At 48.8% G+C, this 7,500-nt stretch overlaps 1 protein-coding gene across 28 annotated transcripts in view; it reads left to right on the forward strand.

The window, feature by feature from the left end:
* Window positions 1-7,500, forward strand: part of shep (RNA binding motif single stranded interacting protein alan shepard) — a 654,273-nt gene that overhangs the window by 583,988 nt on the left and 62,785 nt on the right. The window lies entirely within an intron of this gene.

The following is a 7,500-nucleotide window of genomic DNA, read 5'->3' on the forward strand; positions in this document are numbered from 1 at the left end:
GGTGACCTGCGACCCCCCAAGATGACCTAACCTAACCTAACTTAATCCGTGCAACTAACCTAACCTAACTTAACCCGTGTAACCTGTCCTATCTAACTTAACCTAATTTAACCTGATATATTCAACGTATCTTACCTACCCAAACCCAACCTGGCCTAACCTGTCCAGCCTGTTGAACCTGACCATCCTAACTTAACTTTAAACTTAGATTTCCTTCACAGAATAATATTTTTTTCTTTCTTTCTATTTTCTGTGACTGCTTCCCGTTGAGGGTTTATCGTCTGCCACGTTGACGATTCCCTTTGCAGAGTTTGTTCTGGCTAAGACGTCAGGCGATTTCATTCATCAGAGAGGGAGGGGGAGGGAAGGAGGGGAAGACAGCGGGCATAAGAGGGACCCCCGATGATTTATTTATATATATATATATATATATATATATATATATATATATATATATATATATATATATATATATATATATATTTTTTTTATCCTCTCCCCCACTCATCAGGAATAAAATCGCTTGGCGGCACTAGCCGAAGTAGAGTCTGGCAGAGGGTCGATGGGTCTGAAGGGAGTATGGGGGGGGGGAAGGAGATGGAGTGCTTTCAAGGATGAGGAAGTCGAACTCCCAAGGAGGACGGTCGGGAGTGCTGACCTTGAGGCCTCCGCAACTCCCAAGAAAAGGGAGTGAGGAGAGGGAGGGGAGGAAGGAAGGAAAGAGGGAAGGGAAGAAAGGAGAAGGAGTCGAAGAAAGGAAGAAAAGTTGGGGTAAGGAAGGAAGGAGGGAGGTGTTTAAGAAAGAAAGAAGGGAAAGGGAAGGAGCTAAGGAAGGAGGAAAAGGAGGAAGGAAATAGATAAGGAAGGAAGTGAGGACTGGGTTGTGCAAGCAGCGTGACGTGAGGAGGAGGAGGAGGAGCGGCCAGAAGCCGTTGGGTTTGGTCCGTAAAAGTCCTTTTCAAGGTCACTTTGTACTCTTGTGCCTCTGCTCCCACAGTCGTCCCCCTTCTTTTTGCCGCTGCCACCGCCACTTCCGTCCAATTCCTCCTCCTCCCCCTCCCCCCTCTCTTTCTCTGTTTCTCTTTCTCTCTCTCTCTTTTTTTTTTTTTTCTTTTTTTTTAAGTTCTGCTGTATCCTTCTCTCCTCTTCGGGTTCTTTGTTACGGTCCTGTTATTAGAGCGACCGCGGACTGGGTTGGTTGGTCGGTTGCACTCTTCGTCTGTCTGGGAATGAACCCGTCTGCAACGACTTCGGATGACTCCTTCATTGCTGGAGCCGGGAGGAAGAGGAGGAGGAGGAGGAGGAAGACGAAGACGAAGACGAAGAAGAGGAGCAGAACCCAGATTTGTTCCTTTCCTTCCCGAAGCCCCTTCCCCAGCCTCTCCCCTCTCCCCCTCCCTTCTCCTTCCTCTCTCCTCCACTACCCTGCCCTCCCTTTCCTCCTCCTCTTCCCCATCTCCTCCCCCTCCAGCTCCATCCCCGTCCCTTCCTCGTCCCTTCCATGTCCCTACCACCTCTCCTAGTGAAGGGAAGACAGGACGCGACTAGAGTTACCTGGAAGAAGACATATGTCGGAGATAGAAAAGATTGCAGGAGTGACGTGGCAGAGGTTGTCATTGGGCTTCTGACTACTTGGACTGTCCGGTGACTCACCTCCTGACCCCTCTCCCCCCCCTCTCCCCCTCTCCTCCCTTGCCCCTTCTCCCCCCCCCCCTCTCCCAAGGCGCCATCCTCGAGCTCTGTAGACAGTTCATTTTAACTTGGCGAAGTCTTGTTAAAGAGAATAATGCATTAGCCCATGCCGGAGTAGGTTGGGAGAGTACGTGGTACCTGATTGATTGATTGATTGATTGATTGATGTAACAGTCTTGGTAAACGCACGAAAGGAATTCGGGCGATGGAGTGGAGTGGAGCGGAGGCGGGGCCAGGAATCCCCTTGAGGGTGACGCCCTGCGGCGGAGAGAGAGAGAGAGAGAGAGAGAGAGAGAGAGAGAGAGAGAGAGAGAGAGAGAGAGAGAGAGAGAGAGAGAGAGAGAGATGGTCGCCCGAAAGCAAATAAGAGGAGACGAAGACCCAGCATCGTCTTCTCCTTCCTCATCCTCTTTATTTTTTTATTTTTTTTTTTTTTTAATTCTTCTTCGTTCTCTTTTTCTTCGTCCTCTTCTTCGTCTTTGTCCTCTTCTTCCTTGTCTTCTTCGTTCTCTTCTTCATCCTCTTTTTCTTCGTCCTCTTCCTCGTCTTCTTTGTCGTCTTCTTCCTCGTCTTCTTTGTCCTCTTCATTATCTTCTTCGTTCTCTTCTTTATTTTCTTCTATTTCTTTTTCTTGTGTGTGTGCGTGCGTGTGTATGTGTGTGAGAGAGAGAGAGAGGAAATGCAAAAGATTTCCTGCTTGGCGTCTCCACGTGGAGTCAGGACAAACGGAAAAGGAGAAGAAAGAATTGTATTATCACCAGCGCTTCTGTCCGTGGGGACAAAATTATGCCGAAGAGAGAAGACTTAGTGCGAGAGGGACTTGGGTGTGCTAGTAAGTCCTGACCTTAAACCCAGGAAACAGTGCATTAGCGCCAGGAATAAAGCTAACAGAGCATTAGGTTTCATTGCTAGGACGGTTACGAATAGAAGTGCAGAGGTAATTATCAAACTCTGCCTAGCATTAGTTAGACCCATCCTTGACTATGCGGTACATTATTGGTCTCCGTCTTATAGAATGGACATCAGTTCACTAGAATCAGCACAGAGGAGAATGACCAAAATCATACATGGGCTCAGAAATTTACCTTACGAGTAGAGGCTTAGGCACCTTAACTTACTCGTACACCCTCTGGAAAGAAGCAGAGTGCGGGGTGATCAAATAGAGGTGTTCAGGTGGATCAAAGGCTTTAAGAAGGGTGACGCAAACATGGTCATCATATTAAGACAACAGGGCAGGACTTGCAATAATGGATTTAAATTGGACAAATTTAGATTTAATAAGGAAATGGACAAGAATTGGTTTACTAATAGGGTGGTCAACGAATGGAACAGACTTAGTAACCATGTAGTGAGCCCTGAAACTATCGGTTGTTTCAAGAAACGGTTAGACAACTTTATGTATAGGGATGGCAGGTGGTAATGGACATGGAACTGCCTAGTGTAGGCCTTATGGTCTCTTGCACTCTCATTCTTATGTTTTTAAGAGGTATCAGTCACAGAGGGCAGAACGAGTAGAAGCTGAAAGCGATCAACAATCCTTGATTGGAGACGATTTCCAAGCCGAATAAGAATGATACGTAACTCAGCTCCGTAGAGGTGTTGATAAAAAACCCTGAGGCATGTTACACAGTCAGTTCCGAGTAAGGGCTGGGGAAGAAAGAAAGAAGGAAAGGAAAAAGAAAGAAAGAAATGAAGGCGTTCTCAGGGTCGTGGTGGTGTCTCCACCGAGGCGGCTTAGCTCGACCCACTGTAGGTTTTTCGAAGAAGGCGGAGGGAAAAGTCGCAAGCGGATGGACAAGTTTTCCTCCCCCCCCCTCTCTCTCTCTCTCTCTCTCTCTCTCTCTCTCTCTCTCTCTCTCTCTCTCTCTCTCTCTCTCTCTCTATCTCTCTTTTTTTTTTTTTTTTCAGTGTCTGTCCGTTTCTCCCTTCGGGGGGCTTTTCTTCAGCTGAATAAAATCGCCCAGCGACAAAATAGAAGAATTGGCTGACATCCGAAAAGAGTTCCTAAACCTAAGGTGCATCCAGCGTTAGCCAGAACGAAGTATTTGTAGCGTTTCACCTTGTTGAAGGATTAGGAACGAGAAGGAATAAGATAGATAAGACGAGGAGAAAGAGGAGGAGGAGGAGGAGGAAAAGGAGAAGAAAAAGAAAGTAAAGAAAAAGTCATTACCAAGTTGTTTATTTCGATTGTCCGAGTTCGAGAAGTCTTCGAGCTCGATATCGTCTTCGTCGTCTTCGCGTCCGAGGGTCTGGGGCCGCTTCGGCTGCTATTCTTGTATCGCATTGCATCACGGTGCAGCAACTCACTTGCATCAGGTTTGGGTCCTCGTGAGTCTTAGAAACTCCCCACATGTACCCTAGCCCACTCTCCCCCTCTCCCCTCTCCCTCCCCCTCTCCCCTCCCTCCCCCTTTCCCCTCCTTCCCCTCCCCCTCTCTCCCCAGCTCTGTTGCATTAGGTTTGGGTCCTCGTGAGTCTTAGAAATTCCCTACTTGTACCCTAGTCCTCTCCCCCTTCTTCCCTCCCTCCCCCTCTCCCCTCCCTCCCCCTCTCCCTCTCCCCCGTCCCCCGTTCTTTAACCACTTGGTGGTTCGGTCTGCCTCTGAAACAGCCGCTGACTGCCATTTGTCCAGGCTGTCGAGGCCATAAGTCAAAGATGATGATATTTTTTCACTTGTTTATTTACCTGATTATTTATCTTGTTTTTGAGGATGTCACGACCTTTTTCTTCATTTTTTTTTTAAAGTATTTTTGTTCTGTTTTTCGGAGCTTACACAATTGTAGATAAAGAAAAAATCCAAACAGGATTGGAGGAAAGTCTTGCGCGGTCGTGTCTTGACCAACTCCGTTCGTGGCCTCGTCTCGTGAGACCGCCGCCATTTCTCTCTTTCTCTCTTTCTCTCTCTCTCCCTCTCCCTCTCTCTCTCTCTCTCTCTCTCTCTCTCTCAACCCACCTCTTTCTCCCTCTCTCTTTCTCTCTCCCACCTCTCTCTCTCTCTCAACCCACCTCTCTCTCTCTCTCTCTCTCTCTCTCTCTCTCTCTCTCTCTCTCTCTCTCTCTCTCTCTCTCTCTCTCTCTCTCTCTCCCCCTCCCTCCTTCTCCCTCTCCCCCTCCCGCCCTTCCCTCCCTCCCTTCCCCTCCTCCGGAAATCCTTTACTCAGCATTGAACTTTAGACTGGCATGTATATAAATATAGTTTTTTCTTTGCCCCTCCATGCTTGAAAATCTTCATCGAAAACTCATCAGAACACAATTTGCTGTAGCGCATAATTCAATATGCCTTAATTTAAGAAAACAAAAATATATATAGAGAGGTAGAATATAGAGAGATTTATAGTAATGTTAATGATGATGAGGAGGAGGAAGAGGAGGAGGTAAAGAAGAGGGTGAGGGTGGTCGAATGACCCCCTCCCCCTCCCACCCCACGTTCACTTTTCTGCTTCTCAGAACCCGTCAGTCAGCCAGTCAGTCAAGGGGAACACTGAAACGTCTTCATGGAAAAAAAAATGCGGCTGACGAACACAGACACACGCACGCTCGCACGCATGCGCATACGTACATGAATACACACACACACACACACACACACACACACGAATATACACACACACACACACACACACACACACACACACACACACACACACGAATACGCACATACACAGTACACAGTACCTTTGTTTACACACATGCATTTCTCCTCCTCCTCGTCCTCCTCCTCGTCCTTGTCCTCGTCCTCCTCCTCGTCCTCCTCCTCCTCGTCCTTCTCCTCGTCCTCCTCCTCCTCCTTGTCCTCCTCCTCCTCCTCCTCCTCCTCCTCCTCCTCGTCCACCGTATCCTCCTCCTCGTCCACCTTATCCTCCTCCCCGTCCTCCCCTCCTCCTTCTCCTCCTTTCCCTCCTCCTCCTCTTCCTCCTCCTCCTACTCCTAATGCTCCTCCTGATCCTTCCCGTTGCTAAAGGAACATGCTTGTAAAAAAAAAAAAAAAAAAAATCTTCCCGAACTCAGAATTCGGGTAAGGTTGCGCAGACTCTTGAGGACGAGGTCTCTTAGAGGTGAGACAAGGAGGACCGGAGGGAGAGGTAGAACTTGAAGGTGATTCTCGTTCTTTCTCAAGTGGAAACCTGTCTCCAGACACGAACGAAGGCTGCGTGGCTCTGGTCCGGAGAGGTGTCGCTAGGATATTGATCACATTAAAAGTTATGTAGTCACCACCTGGGGAGCCACACTCAGGGAAATACAGAATCTGATGGCGCTTGGTCGACCAAAAATAAATAAAAATGAAGTTTGCTCGAGTCTGGAGGGAGCGAAGGAATGGCTCAAGAAAGGATTGGATTGCTGCATTCCTCCCCCTCTTCTTCTTCCTCCTTCTCCTCCTGTTCCTACTCTTCCTTCTCCTCCTCTTCCTCCTCCTTCTCTCTCCTCTTCCTCCTCATCCCCCTACTTCCTCCTCCTCCTTCCTCATCCTGGTGCTCATAATCCTAGTCCTCCTCTCTTCCTCTTCCTTCTCCTTCTCAACCTGGTCTTCCTCCTCTTCCTCCTCCTCCATCTTCTCTTCCTTCTCGTCCTCCTCTTCTTCCTCGTCCTCCTTTCCCTCTTCCTCCTCTCTGTCCTCTTCCTTCTCGTCCTCCTCCTCCTCCTCGCCTTCTCGTACTCCTTCTCTTCCTCCTCGTCATCCTCCCCCTTCTCCTCCTCCTCCTCCTCCTCCTCCTCCTCCTCCTCTCCCTATTCAGTGTCGATCTTCCCTTTCTCCTCTTGTGCTGCTTCTTTTACTTGTACTATTTTTTCCTTCTCTTTTTCATCCTTATTCTTCTTTTTCCTTTCTTCCTTTCCTTCATCATTTCCCTCCTCCTCCTCCTCCTCTTCTTTTTCTTCGTCTCTTTCTTCTTCACCTTCTCCACCGCATTCCGACGTCCTCCCCGGCAGACAGATCGTAAAGCCCCCCTCCCCCTCCCCTCCCCCTCCTCCTCGTCCCCCTCCCCCTCCAATGCAGCCAGCAACCCCCGTAGGCTAACCTTGTGGAGGAAGAGGAGTGACTGGCAGTGGGGGAGAGGGGGGATTAGGGGGACTGGGAGCTGCCAATTGGGCGATGGTGCATTTTAGGATCTCGGCCCTGAACAATGCCCTCCTTCCTCCCCCCCCCACCTCCTTCCTCCTTTCCTTACTTCTCCTTCCTTCTCCCTCTACTTCCATCTCCTTGCCTCCTCTTCTTTCTCCTTCCACATCTCCCTCCACCCCTCCCCCCTCCCCCTCCCCCCTCCCCTGTCAGCAAATGAAGCCGCCGAGCTGGACAAGAATGGATGGCCCCGAGGCACCTCCCACCTTCCACCCCACTCCCACCTCCCCCCACTCTCCCCCCCCCGTCGCCCCTTGCCCGTCTGTCTGTCTGTCACTCATTTAAGGATTTGAGCAGTGGGTAAAAGCCCTGGCCCTGGGAATGGTAATTGTGGAAGATTTTTTTTTTTTTTTTTTTTTTTACATCATGATGAAATTTTTACAATGAAATTGTTAATGCATGTATGTTAATGGACCCTCTCTCTCTCTCTCTCTCTCTCTCTCTCTCTCTCTCTCTCTCTCTCTCTCTCTCTCTCTCTCTCTCTCTCTCTCTCTCCCCCTCCCTCCCTCCCTCTCTCTCTCTCTCTCTCCCTCTCCTTCTTCCCCTCCCTCCCTTCCTCTAAGTACGGTATTAGTTGTCGTTAACTTTGTTAGCGCAATTTTTTTTTTATATATATATAAACAAATGACCTTCTTTTTTGGCTGCCAATCGTACCCAATTCTTTTTTCGATACTTGATTACCTCCGCAGACA

Source organism: Oratosquilla oratoria, chromosome 41 (assembly GCF_046742065.1).
Source record: "Oratosquilla oratoria isolate Oo_2021 chromosome 41, ASM4674206v1, whole genome shotgun sequence".
Lineage (NCBI taxonomy): Eukaryota > Metazoa > Arthropoda > Malacostraca > Stomatopoda > Squillidae > Oratosquilla > Oratosquilla oratoria.